General features: G+C 38.7%; 1 pseudogene; it reads right to left on the minus strand.

Annotated features, from left to right (window-relative positions):
• Nucleotides 1–1,838: 1,838 nt before the first annotated feature.
• Nucleotides 1,839–13,123, minus strand: LOC127012667 (activin receptor type-1-like; annotated as a pseudogene).
• Nucleotides 13,124–15,205: the final 2,082 nt, after the last annotated feature.

Raw genomic sequence — 15,205 nt, forward strand, 5'->3', positions numbered from 1 at the left:
GGAAGGGGGAACTGTCAGTGTACTTTATCAAGTTGCATTTTATTATACATCATGCATGTTTAGAGATGCAAGAGTGTTTTCAAAAACAGAACCAAAATTTTATCTTTAAAATACTTACAGGGTCCGAAAGTCATGTGGTGTGGTTTTTGCTGTTCTGTACATCCTAGCTTTGAAGATATGAGAAAAATACTGGAACACAATCCTAAAATCATACTTTAAATTCTTCTCCAATTCCTAAAGAAAAACTTATTTTTAAATGAAAGTTTATTTACTTATTTATTCGACAACTGTGACTACACCTATCCAGCAATAGTAAGAACAACAAATTGCTAAGCCAACAACTGAAATGATATTAACATCATAACTATAGCATTAATAACAGAAGGGAAGTCTGCAAAATGCTAATGTGGTCATTTTGCTGCAAGCTGAGAAAAACAGTAAAAAAAAAAAAAAAAAATCTCATGAGAACATCATGTTGGGGATCTGCAGAATGTGGCAGCCTGACAGCAGCGAGGCTGCTGCAGCTCCATGCCCCCAGGTCCCACCAGTCTCAGGGCCGAGCACCTCTTCCCAGCGGGCACGGGCAGGGGCACACGCAGATACAGTCCACGTGCACACAGAACAACACAGCAAGAAACACTTGGCACGCACACAAACAGCACCGACAGCCTCATCCTGCTCCTCTCTCTTGTTGATCAGGATGGAGGTCTGTTAGTGGAAAACCTCTACGTACGGTGCGGATCCTTCCAGCAGCTAGGCTCAGGCAGCCTATCCAGCAGCTGCCCCTGGATCCTCACGCATGCCCAGCCACTAGCGCCTGGGCGTGCGAGTTCCCACGGCCTGCAGCCCCACTTCAGCTGCTGGTAGAGGACCTCCCACCCCATACACGCACCAGCGCACAGGCACGCATGCTCTGGATCCCTCCAGTAACTGGGCTTAGACACACAGAGCATCTGACAGCTGGTCCTGCATCCTCTCTCTCCCCAGTTGCCTCCTACACAGGTACACACGTACCAACTGGTCTCCCAGTCAACCCCATACCTTATGGTCTCTCCAGCAGCTGGCCTGCACCTGCTGGGGTTGGCTCAGGCAGCCAGCTCCTCCAGGAGTCCCACCTGCAGGAAGGCACGCACATACCTGGCTCTCAGGCCGCTTGACCTACTTGCCAACAAACCCAGCCTGACCTTCACTAGTGATCATGCACTCAGGTAGGCACCCTCCCCTGCTCCAGCTGCTGCAGCACAGACACGTGGGCCCTGACACCTGCGGCCCAGCTCCACTTGCTGGCACTTGGACCTCGGTGCACACAAAATACGCTGTCTCTCGCCCAAGAAAATAGATAGAAATGGAGTTTCATGAGACGACAGGACAGAATGTGCTGGTACGGCACAGGGCGCGGCCTTAATGTAATGACCAAAGCATAATGACCTTAAGTGTAATGACCGGCCACCTGTTTATACACAACCAGCCCCTTTTATCCCCTTTTCCCTCTCTTTTCCCATGCTTGTTCCTCCTCAAACCACCTCAATCCCCACCTTTCCCCACCTTTGGTTCCTCCCCTTAGCATGCCATGGCAAGTCTAGCACAACCCAGATCCAGAGAGCCCCTCCAGCAGGTTCATTGTCTGGGTCACATAGCTGGACAGTGAGGCTGATGGCTCTCCCAGGACAGCTTTGGGATGGGCTGGGACAGGGTCTCTATTCCTCTTACTGGGCTATAGGGTTCCCCCACCTGCTGCTGTGCCTCTGTGCTCCTTTGTGTTTGGGGGGATGAGCTGTTTATCACATAAACCAACCTTGAACCAAATAATATAATCCACTTTTAGATCTCTTAATGTGTTATCTGCAAGGCAAAGAAAACCAGGACACATAATCAGCTAGCTGTCTCTGGATCACTAGCCTTACAACTAGCTTGAGATCCTCTCCTTTGAAAAGGACGTGAAGGATTTTACAGTTATGCTAGGAAACGGGGAAAAAATAAATTATGATACCTATTAAAAGTCACTCAGAATATAAATTGAAGAAAATATGCAACAATGGAAGTAAAACAAGTTGAAAAAAAACCCAATGAATGGAAAAAAGAACAGCTGAAAACAGGCCACATGTCTAGAGCTAGTACACTATTGCAGGAATTGTACGTTCCTTGCCTTTCCTCTTGCATTCCCCGAATTTTTCCCAGAGGAGCATATTATCATTCATGTATCCCTGTAAAGCATGCTGCAGCTTCTGAATACCTTACATATGAGCAAAACATGCCGTCTTAAACAGTAGCGTGCAATTTTGAAGGTACCATTTCTACAAAATGCCTAAAGACTCCATCTTGCTCCTAAAAAGGTGGTATGCAACAAACAGAGCAAACTCATTCTTTCTAGAAAGCACCAAGGGCATACTTCCAAATGCAATGCAGGTAAGGGAAAAGAGCATTCTGGCATATTGATTTTCTGGCTGGCTAAGTTAATGTTTGTTATTTTTTCTGTGTTTGTTGTTGCTACAGAACAGATTTTATATTAGTAGTGCAATTCTAATATTGCTAATTAGTCACTAAAACACTAACTCATTGACAAGGAATCCCTGATTCTACTTACAGGTTTAGAAAAACTCAAATTTTAATTTTTCTTTCTTTTTTTTTTGGACTTACCGTTATGAGTGTTCTTCTTGTTATTGCCCATAGAACAAGAACAAATGCCCACATGTCAATATGCTTATGGTCATCAAAGCCATCAACCAAAATCAAGTCATCAAGAAGTTCTGGTGCCATGTACCATTTTGTGCCAAGTCTAGGATTGTTTCCAACATCTGATCAGTTCTTTGTCCAGGAATGTGTTACTGCAAGGCCTAACAGTAAGATGAAAAATACTTCCAAATGAAAGTTTAATTCATATAGATTTGAAGTTAGCATTATCACATTTAATTAATCAGTATTATCTATTTAATATCAAATCAGGTATGTAGAAAGGCTGAAGTGCTACAGCAAAGCAGAAATGCTCTAACAGGAAGTGGCAGATTATTTCATCTATGCTAATTAAACCCTGAAATTACTGGAAGTTGCTAGCTAGCTGACTATATCACTTAGTGAGAAAAAGTGAAAACAGGTAGAATTTTGCCTTCAAATTAGTTCAAGGTGGTTTGCTCATTACAGGAGTTCAAAGAAACAGCTGAAGCAATGTTGGGACTTGGTGTTATTTTGACAGCTTGTGGCGGATTGGGAGTGTACTGAGAGGTTGGGATAGTGGGCACTGATTCTTTTGAAGAAGGACAAAGGAAAGAGATAATAAATTATATACCAGTCAATTTTGTTTTGGTTGTTTGGGGAACACCCCCTCCCCCCCCCCCGGAATGAGTCATCCAACATTATTTTTGAGTACCACCATGCCACCATGACAGCCAGCAAGAGGCAAGAAGCATTTTGTCATGGACAAGTTCTGGCAAACATATCTTATTTTCCTTCACAACAACTGAAGCAAGGAAAATTCAGGTTGGACATCAAAAAAAGCTTTCTAAAGATAAGGCTAGTGAAGTAATGAAATGTATTGCCTAGGGAAGTTGTTGAATATCCACCAGAAACAGTCTGGCAAATCTTTCAGAAATGGTCTAGGCAAATGTTTGCCAAGCACATGGATATGGTTTATCTCGCTTTGGAGGAGTGTGAAAGGTTTGATGATTTCCAGAATCTTTTTCAGGCCTATTTTTGTCTGATTCTTCACACAGACCTTCAGGCTATGTCTCAGAAATGAATGGGGCCTTCACTAGCAGGGCAGGGACTACTATAAAGGGCAGATCTAAAAGTGCTCATAAACAAACCTGAAGCAGCTGAAGGCACCCTTGTTCTGCTGGACCTTTGTAAGTGACTGCCTGTAAGTATGCTCTGGAAGAGAAACCTAGCAAAGGAAGCTGTTGAAATTTTTCAGCCTTTCTGGGGATTAAAAAACAAAAGTTACGTTTCCAACCTCAGAATAAGACCTAATCACCACAAAAGACAGCAACAAACAAAACTGTTTCATCTTTAGGAAACACTCTGCTTTTGGGAATGTTTTCTAACTGTTAAGACTTATCTTCCACATTCACAACCTCCCAGATTTCATCTCTTTCTAGCATGAAGTTCAAACTCCTTGTTGCATATCTGTTCCATCCGTTTTCTGTGTGACACATTCCTATATTTTAAGACATAGCAGAAACAAACTAGGATTACATATCGTAGGAGTTATGGCCTCAAATGCTTCAAAGGAGATAGAAAATGAGGGGGTTTTTTTACTTCACTTATATAGTTGCAGGAGAAGTTCTGTTTGCCTTTGTGAAATTAATTGCTAGATCTTATCAAGTCAACTTAAATTTTTGTAAAAAGCTCATTCAACAGTCAGTGAAAGTTTCCATGACTGTCTTTTGCATTAGCGCAGGCACTCTGTATGCTGCAGTGCTGTATTCACAGTCAACCACTGCAGCAACCCCTTAACACCACTACTCTACTCTGCTCCATAATATAAGGGATTGTTGGAAAAAAGCTAATAAAAATAGTCTGTCCTAATAATGAAAACTAAAGGAATTATAGATACTATGAAAGAAGTGAGAAATAACCCTGCAGAATTAATTCCAAGAAAATTAGTTATATATACCTTCCTTTCTCTATTGCTACTGCAGATGCTCGAGTGTATGACTGACAACAGCAAATCTTGGCAAAATCTGTACTTTGAGTTAAATATATTTATAGAACTATCTTCTTCAGAAGAACATATAGCATATAGTCTATCTGAGAAACCACAGTGCAGAAAATACATAGCTAAATAAAATGAGTTAGATCCCAAAAGACATAAGAGAATCAGTTTTGCACACTTATGAATAGATGTGCAGTAGTTTATACTTTTAAATGTAGGATATTACAAAATTAAATAATATTTTATTTAATAGTTCTATTAATTATTACAAAATTATTAAAATACTTATTTAATTATTTAAATTAATTGTTAAAACAATTGTTCAATTATTTTATTATTTAATCGTAAAGGCCAAGTGGCAAAAATCAGGAAGGTGACCAAAAAAATGTTATAAATAAAGGCAGTTTAGATTAAGAATCCTTTCTAGTAATATCTATAATTTATTGAGAAGTTATCCTTGCTAGGTTTCTGCCTTGCTTCTGGATCACTTATTTTATAATCACCTCAACTATCAGCACTGGTAATTAAAAGACGTAACATTCTTTTGTGAAGTACAATGCAATCACACAGACATCATATATTTTCATCACAGTCTTTCTATCCTGTTTAGCATTTTCTGTGTACAAGTGAATAAATCATGAAGCATGCGTTATCAATTGAGGTATTAGGATTAACAGAGAAGGACTTCTGATCAGATTGATATATTATTCCTGTGACTAAATATCATATAGTGTTTTGTATGCAACACGAGTTGTCCAATAAATGCTACATTTTCCTCATTCAAACACATGGCAGATCTAGTAACTACAAGGAGAAGAGATTATTTTTAATCCAGAATTTGTTATTATTTTTCAAACAATGAAAATTCCTTACCGAGATCAGCAATGCAGCGGCACAATTCTTAACGAAGATATTTTTAGTTTTTAATGCCTATGTGCTGTTGCTGGTTTACCTTCTGACCCAAACATTTTAATATGTAGATATACAAGATCACTTGCAACAAAAAGTATAAAATTTAAACAACCATAAATTATCAACTGTATGTCACTGCATGTAGATATACAGTGACTCATTTTTGTGGTAGCAAGGCTGAAATTCTACTGGAATTTCTTGATGTCATGTCTGATGCAATGAACCCTAAAACAAAAAGGAAATTCTTGTTAACTTGTGTTACTATGCTTGCATTTGAAAATAATTTGATATGGGAGGAATGGATCAGTAAATCTATTGGCAGAGCTACTAATTAACTCCAGTGTTTGTTTTGTTTTTTTTTTAAAGAAAAAAAAATTAAAACACAATCCTTGTTTCTTATGAAACCATCTTTTTTGTGCCACTGGCTACGAACTCACTGATCAGTAAGAATTCTATTCTGTTAAAAGAGATCAATTCCTCCTAGGTCTTATTCTAAAGACTATTTTTCTGTTTCACCAACTTACTAAGTAAAATTGTTTTTGATTAGGATTTAAGTAAATGAATAAACTATGAAAATTATAATTTTAGACAGATTCGTAATGGACACTTTTCTCCAGTCCCATAACATAAGGGAGCCTGGATGTTTGTTACTTTAGTTTGAAAAAAAGGAAATTTAAAAGCCTCTGTATCATATAGATCATGTTCTTTTCTAACCTCTATTTAAGAAACAGCAAACAAAAACAGAGAGATAACTATCTGCAAAATTACAGGCTTGTAAGAAAAAAATATTTCAAAGCCATATAATTCAGATACTTCAAAAGTTCCTTTTTTCTATAACAAATTTCAAGTAAATTATAGACTTGAACAAAATTTTTGAATGAAAGTACAACTCCTCCCCCCCGCCCCCAAAGAACCCTAAAAGTACATGACTAAGATTTTCTCATTAAGAGATAAATATATGAAAAATTAGTCCTTTTTACTTGGAAATAATGATACCATTATACACATGTTGAAGTAGTATGGTACTAAAAGTGTCAGCTTCTTTAAATCATGATTTTTTTTTTATCCCTTGATGAAAAGATTCTCACAGCAACATTCTCTCCTTGCCACTGAGCTTTCCAGACTCCTCCATTGTGGCCTTTTCTTAAAAAAAATGATACCAAGTTGTTGAAGCTCCACCTTCTGCCTCGACGAACTAATTCCAACAACTGAATCACGCAATACATTGCAATTATAGTAATCTACAGTGATACACTATTGAATGCTTTAAAATTAGAAGATGGCTTGAGAAACGGAGATGGTTTCTAATACTAAATTACAATTTTGCTTCACCTGTGGTATAGATGCACAGAATCTGGAAGGCAGGAGAATAATAATCATTGTAACTTTACAATTCGTTGTCTTTAAATGTGGAATAGCATGGTTGTTTTGGTAGCATACATAGGCAGATCGCTAAAAACGGCTGAGTAACTGTCAAATCCAACCTTCCTTCCAATGAAGAAAATGTGTATCAAATTATTTAAAGGTAGAATAATCTTATGTAACAAGACTTGTAAAGTTTTTAAATTCAGATGTGAATGCTTCACAAGTATAACGTAAGTTTTGACAAAGTGTTTTGATTTGGTGCTTTTACATTTTTGCTGTAAGACATGATTAGTTCTTGACCTATCTACATCTACTAGCGTTTTGCAGTAAAAATAGCAGTGCTGAGCCACTTCCTGAGGTGCAAGAATAATCCAGCAATTCCTAAACATGGGGGAGATTTTTTTTTCAGTCAAAACAAAGAAATCATTGAAATAAAGAGCAGCTTTTGCGAAGAGTTTCAGAATTCTTGACTGGCATCACTTTGAATTGCCCCCTCCTCCCCCCTCAGTATTAAGAAAATCTTATTTTCCAAATCAACTAGATTTTGCAATGAGTATTAAATACAATACTTAGAAAAGAAATATTGTATTTTACATGTTCAGCATCAATGTGCATGTACAACTGATGCATTTGAGTTTGACCAATTTTGTGACAGGCTGTGATAGCCAAAGATGACAGAACTAGCAGCACTACAATAGGGCTTATGACAAATAAGAAAAGTGTCAATACTGGATTGTATTGCATCAGATACTGAAAAAAAGAAAGCGTATGACCAGTTTGCATACCTGCTTTTACTTCACCTAACTCATATTTTCTGCCAAGTCCATAGAGGTATTACAGTTTGTAGAAGCTTTAGAACCTATTGCAAAGAAATTAATTGTCTCTGATTAATTGCACTTTAACATGAAGTAGCCAGATGTTAAACTAAAACAGAGGCAGACATCATTACATAGCAGCCTGTCTTGTTCCTTCCAGGTACCAAATCAATCTACGTACGTGATGGTCAAACTCATGCCTTTGAAACTAAGGAAACAGAAAAAACAGAACAGAGGCAACAAATACATGTTGTCTGAACATGGCAGTCAAAGAAGAAAATCTAAATTGTTCCAATTTTTTACTAAGTACACTGACAGAAAAGAAAATTCCAGGTATCGCAGCGGGGAGAATAAAGGCATTTTAAAAAAAAAGGAAAAGAAAGGAAAAAGGTTTTTAGCCACAACCTGATTTCTGGATCAGTTAAGTGAGTGCTCCTTCTCTCTAAACTTTTTTTTTTAATATATCAGTAAATAAGACACGTACAAAAGTATGGGAAAGTGGGAAATGCCAAACTTCAAGCCTGTATAGTGCAATGAAGAACTAGACTGAGACCAATCAAAGTACTTTACAAGAACTAAATGCTTGTGATCCCCTGCACAGAATAGTTCTGTGTCTTTACAGATAAGGTTTTTTGGCAAGGAACTGTCCCATTTTGATCTAAATAGCACAGTTAGTTGCAACAAAACCAGAATCCAAATACCAAAAAAATTCAACAGCATGAAAGCAATAAATCATATAGTAACCATGTCACAATGCTTGCCATATCCAGATAGATTTGTAATTACACAACAAACATATGAAAAATAGTTTCCTATTTACTAATTTGTTTATTAAATACATTAATCAGAATAACAGAAATTAAACACTCGTACCTTGGAAGTAATGGCTTTTCACCGATCTTCCAGTTATGGAGATTTCCATAACAACATGCAACGACCTGACTTATTGAGGGTGCAGTCCTGCATGTCATTTCTCCATATTCCAGAACGATAAAACATCTTTCTAGAAAACGTGTGTCACCATTCAGGATCACCGAAGCAAAATACTGCTGAACCAAGCAGCAATTCTGACAACCACATGAACTCACCTCACAAGTGCATTCAAACAGCATAGATTTAACAGCTTCAGCTGTGGAAAAAAATGCATATCAAGCTTTTATAAGCAAAAATATCTTCCTTTATACCAGTAGGAAATATCTACGTATATACCAGCAGAGTTTGGACAAACTGATTAAATTACAGATGGGTTTTATCTTGCATATTCTACTAAAAACGTAGTCCTTACTAACTTTACAAAATGAAAACGGAATTAAAACACCATAGATATTTGTGAGCTACAGGAACACAGAGGGTCTTTAACCTTGCTCCTCACCGCTCTCTTTTTGTGCTCATGCTTCAAAAAGGGTGCCACAAGTAGAATCATAGAATATCTCGAGTTGGAAGGGACCCATAAGGATCATTTCCCTGCTCCTTGCAGGACTACCTAAAACTAAAACATTTGACTAAGAGCATCGTCCAGATGCTCCTTGAACTCTGACAGGCTTGGTGCCGTGACCACTTCCCTGGGGAGCCTGTTCCAGCGACCGACCACCCTCTCAGTGAAAAACCTTTTCCTAATGCCCAACCTGAACTTCCCCTGGTGCAGCTTCATTCCATTTCCTTGTGTCCTATCGCTGGTCACAAGAGAGAGGAGATCAGCACCTCCCCTCCGCTGCCCCCCTTGAGGAAGTTGTAGACTGCGATGAGGTCACCCCTCAGCCTTCTCTAAGCTGAACAAACCAAGTGACCTCAGCCACTCCTCATAAGTCTTGCCCTCGAGACCTTTCACCATCTTGGTCACCCTCCTCTGGACACACTCTAATAGTCTGATGTCCCTCTTACATTGAGTATGTAAGTATTCACATTCAACATCAGCAGCTCTTCCCCGCACAAGAGCAACTTAAAATAACAGCATCAGTCTAACCACAAGTAAGATGAAAGTAATTTTCTGATCTGTAGATTTGCTCTCCCCATAGGATGGGCCTACTGTTTTGGACAGAAGTCTTAATTCAAAAGGTCGTTCTGTTCAGTTCATCCATGGAAGTGCATTTCCTTTTCTCTTAAAGGAAAACAGAACAAAACCAAAGCTGCTTCCTGCTGCCTTGATTCTAAACAGTCACGTCTGTCCAAGACTGATCTTAAAAGCAGAGAATATTTAAAAATTTTTATTAAAATGAAGCTGAAAGGGCCCCCAAAGTTAATCTTTGTTAAAAAAAGATATTCCACAGCCTACTATTTTTATTTCAACTTAAGGAGTAAATCCACAGAGCAGCATACAATCAAAGGTAGACAATATACAGAGCAGCAGATCGGAAAAGATCAGTATTACAGGTTGATTTCTTGTTGTAATGAACAGGAATTGACATTATCAAGCAAGCATACAGAATAATGACAACATTGGGCTCATTTTAGGCATTTGCTCAAATAGAAAAAAAAAAAAGGTGCCTATGAAGCAAACAAAACAATAACTAAAACCCAAACTGATAAACTTCTATTGCAATTACAAAAAGGCCAGTTGCTATCTTTACAGTCTTCAGATATCTGTGTATATAATCTCATACATACACACATTCACATCATCCCACTCTAAGGACAGGTTTCAGTCTAAACACAACTGTTAATGTCATTTTAGAGACTCCGGGGCATGCCAGCTGTCACTGCAGCGAGATGCGTGTCTCTGTCGCTTTTGTGTTGTATCAGCCTGCTTAAGTAAATGTGTGAGATATCCTGGGACATTGTTATGGCAGTTGAAGCCTTTGTTTCGGCAACTGAACCTACTCTAGATGTATAACTTAGGTACTTAAATTCTGTAAGTGGACTCAAACTACATGAAACAGTGGAAAACAAATGTCTGAAAATGGAAGGAGAATCCAGACACTCTCCTGTCACAGTGAAACACCAGAGTTAGCTTTTGAAGATTGCTTCAGTAATGAACTTGAATATATTAAAATATCCTGAATGTCCATGTTGTTTACAAAATGGTGACTTTGAAGACAAGAGCAAAAATGTGCAAGAAGTATCAGGCATGCCTGCAGCTGAACCTAGGGGACTATGAGTAAAACACAGTTTCTGAAAAATAAACAAACTTCCATTTCTCAGTGCATCATCATTCCTGGACTCTTGGAACAAGACAGGAGAGTACTGTGCTGTAAACCTACGGAAAACACCAGTAGTTGTAGAGCTTCTGACAGAAGAATCTCCCCCTTCTCAAGAGATCCAAGTGTAGTTTTGCTAACTGCAGCATGACATGACTGCATGTGCATAAAACCACACCTGAATGGAAAACCTACTTTTTCCAGTCAGGAACGTACAACTGTTATGGTGGGCAATCTGGAAACATTAGCAATGCTGGAATTTTCCCGACTGCAGCGAATCTCTGTCCTACCTACAGATATGGTCTTCATATTGCCTGATACGCTACTTGGCTACAACTGCACTACGTATTTATACCACATGAATTAACTGCGGTCCTTTTCTAAGGAACTGCAGGGTGAATTGGAGCATGCAGTGGGAGACTAAAACATGGACTGCGTCTGCTAACAGAAAGGTTAGAGCTGCCTAGTAGTTACTTGGTACAAGATAGAGCTATCAGTTGCTTTTCTGTGAAAGCAAGGGAAGAAGCCTTATCACAGACTAGGATGCCAAAGCTCACTGCTTTTTCTGGCTCCCTTAAACCATCGGCAAGATGCCCTTTGCAGAATGGAATAATCAGGGATAACTTATCCCCTACATTCACAGCAGAAACATAATCTACTACATCAGTATTTTCCAGCTTGCTTTATGTCCTTTCACTATACTGGAGATGGCTGATATATAAAAAGAATCATGGTTTTCCTCCTGGATAAAGAGCATGTTTTCCTTCAATAGTTATCTTTTCACTCCTCTTTTCTCTACTGGAGAGCTGTGCTTTCTCTGTATCTCAGTGTTCTAGCTGCCTAGATTACAACAGTCCATGTTTTGGGGTCTTTTTGTTGTTATTGTTCAAAGTCCATATGAAAACAAACTGATTCTGGGATGATTTTCTGTATGAAAGAACAAAAATAACAGTACAGACAATGCAATACTTGTGTTATCTTCAACATCGCCTTCAAAATAGGATGCATCAGCAAAATTCTGTCTAGCACCTCCTCATATGCACAGATGGCATGAGAACTGCTAGTGATACAGCTTGGTTTCTTTCTTTCTCACTTTCTTAGCCTTGATTTTTCATCCTTGATTTAATTTATCATTTTCATGTCTTTTGAATTTTTATTGCATAAGATCATGTTTGTGGTCTTGCACAGCCATTTCTTTATTGAGAGCTTCAAAAATACCTGCATTATGTTCCTTGCTATGATGCTTTTCTTTCTATAATTATTTTTTGCTTGTCAGATGGCTCCCAAGCCTTCCTCAAGGAAGAGGACTTCATTTCTCAGTATGTGTGGCACTGTCTCAGTGCTGTTTTGAATAGGGTATTGGAGATACTTGCCTGGGTAAAAAGCCATCAGTCCATACTAAATTGTGCCTAAGCAACACCAAGTGATGGCCAGCTATCTCACCTCCTTTCCTCTCCGTGATCATCTTTGATTTTAAATACCCTTTCCTTGCTTTTATGGAAATTTTCCAATGCATTTCTTTCAGTAGGGCCTGGCATGAACAACTTTGCTTGAGAATCAGCTTGGATTTCTTCCAGTAGTTCTTCAAAGTATTTCCTTTGTGAAAACTGGATGAGCCAATGTCCCTTCAGCCTGGCCACCTCTTTCAGGCCCACGATCACATACACTGCTAGGACTTGTAGCTCCCACTTCCTGAGTGTCAGGATTCATCTACAGAGACAGTTTGAAAGAGGCTGCCAGGGAGCCAGAAAAAGCACACGAGTGTTTGAAGGATTGATTCATAACCTAATCAGTCACTCATATGTGAAACATCTGTAATCATTTAGAAAGTCACTGTACTCCAGCTTAGACATAGTAAACAGATCATCTCAAGAGACGACAGATTCCTGAACTTTGGCCCATATAAATCTCCTCCAATGCTGCTTAAGACTATAAAGGAAAAACAAAGACACCAAAACACATGAAAACTCCAGTGACTAGACCACTGCCTGAGCAGTTATGTCTTAGGAAAGGAATCAGTAACATAGAGGTAGTCTTGGAAGCTCCTTAAACACTACTGCAGCTTCACAAGTGCATGTCTGTCTATGCCTTGGGCAGACCAGCTAATTTTTGCAGTACCACTTAGATAAGGCATGTGGATGCAACTAAAACCCTCAAGGGTGCAGAAAAAAAAAAACCAACCTCAAAATTTCTTCTAAATCTCCTGGCTTTCTGATCAAATGTGGAATCTGCAGGAGCTCAGTCGCCATGTGCAAGTATTACTGTAACCCAGAACTGCATCAACCTCTAAATGAGAAACTCAAACTAATTTAGATCTCTAAAGATTACAGTATCTCATAGGTTTTGTATTTACCTCAGGGCACAGCTGCCTTCTTAATCATGTCTAACAGATGGACACTGAAGGAAACTCATGTTGATATATATTGAAGCTAATGAGCTAGTACTTCAAAGTTCCATCACTGGTCTTTTGATTTGATTCTTTTTCTATCTTTTTGGTTTTATTCAGGGCTGTTGTAAACAAAGTATTCTTTAAAGCATAGATTTTAAGAATTCCAACCAGAACAGCTTTGTATCTTTTTACAGTTAAAATAAGGATTACATGATAATGATCCTTTCACTCAAGATAACACTGAATGATCTCCAGTCTTGTAACTCTCCTTCCTTTTTCTCCCAAGCAATTTCATTAAAGAAATTATATCTAGCTAGTGTTTAGGTATTTCTCAGGATGAAATCATAAACCGTTACAGAAGTCTGCTGCTGTAAGTCACTCATTGAAATCTTGCAATTGCAACTTATTTCAACCAGAAGATTAATACAGAAGAAATAAAGCATTAAAGTTTGCTCTATTTTACTGTATACTTTTCAACTGCTTTACGCATAAAAATCTAGGAGAGATTTTGAACATTAAGGATACTGGAGTCACAGTCCACACCAACATTTCATTCTGCAAACTTCAAGCACACAATACAGATGTTTCATCCTCTAAATTTCAAGCAGTAAGGGGCCAAAGCAAAAGCAATCACCTGTAAAGTATTCTATGTGAAGGGGTGCGCAAGTAAGGGAGCTCATGTCACGAATGGTCTGTGAAAATTCTCCTCCCCGCTTCCAAGCGGATAGAAAGCCCTCTAGCCTGACAGGCACTCCCACTTACAAGCAGCCAAGCAACCCTTCATTGCTTTATCGCTATCACCGAGGTAATCTAGTGTATTTTTAGAGGGCTGTTACACACGAGGACAGATTTGGTCCTGAAACGGATGCAGGGCAGTGTCAATTGTTGACTACATTACCTGTTCTCAACCAAACATCCAACAGCGCAAGCAGCAGTTAGATTCATGGCAGCTGGGAAGTGCAGTCTGACGTTTCCTTTGGGTTGAAAAGGCCTGGAGAAAAATAGCTGGGACTAGGAGAATTTGCTTTTAAAAATTACATTCTATTTTTAAAAAAACCCACATTGTTTTTTATGCCAGGGGGCCAAAGTCCTTTTATATTGCAACTGCTGATGCCAGTCAAAAACGATCAACAATAAAGGTAGGACTGCAGGGAGAGGGAGACCTACTACTGGGATAAAATTTCTCCCTGAAGGTTGCTTATGAAGAAAGTCTTCAAGAGCCAGGCTGGAAGAAAAGCAAGACAGTTGCACAAGAAATTGCAGAGAAAGATTACCTTTTCAAATGAACTAAAACAAACCAGCTGCACCCCAACTTTCCAAGTGGGTTTCTTACACAGAGCAGGAAACGCAACTGGTGCCGTCTCTTCTGTGGGGAGACAGGGAGCAAGCTGAGTGCGAGCGACTCAACACACGTGTTGGCAAGCAAAATTTTGCATTAGCTAAAAAAGAGGGGGGAAGCAAGCAAGATGAGAGCTGGAATTGTCTTTCTCCATACTACAACACTAAATACACACAAAATGCAACACAAAAATACTGATGTCATTATTCCCAGCAGAGAAGATCCACTGGATGAAAAAAAAGCCAAGCTGCCATTGACCTTCTAAAAGTGAGAGTGATGTGACATGAGAAACAGTAGTACTTAAACATTTATCAGCTGAACCACATATTAGAGAAGTCTCTTTAACTTGAGCCAGGTTTCAAATGATCTAAAGAAACCATCTGCTTTTAATTTAAAATAAGTGTATTGAATATACTGCCTTTAGCATAAATTCTTTGTTTTTAAAACACTTTGAAAGTATTTTCAGCTGCAGAACGCAACATCTTTGGAAGAGGAAACAACAAAACATACATCTGGCTACAGGAAGCTGGAAAAATGGCTGCAGCAACACATCGTTATGAAGGAAGAAATCATTAAAAGCCTAAACTATATCATTTTTCTTTT

This window comes from Gymnogyps californianus, chromosome 2, assembly GCF_018139145.2.
Source record: "Gymnogyps californianus isolate 813 chromosome 2, ASM1813914v2, whole genome shotgun sequence".
NCBI classification, from domain to species: domain Eukaryota; kingdom Metazoa; phylum Chordata; class Aves; order Accipitriformes; family Cathartidae; genus Gymnogyps; species Gymnogyps californianus.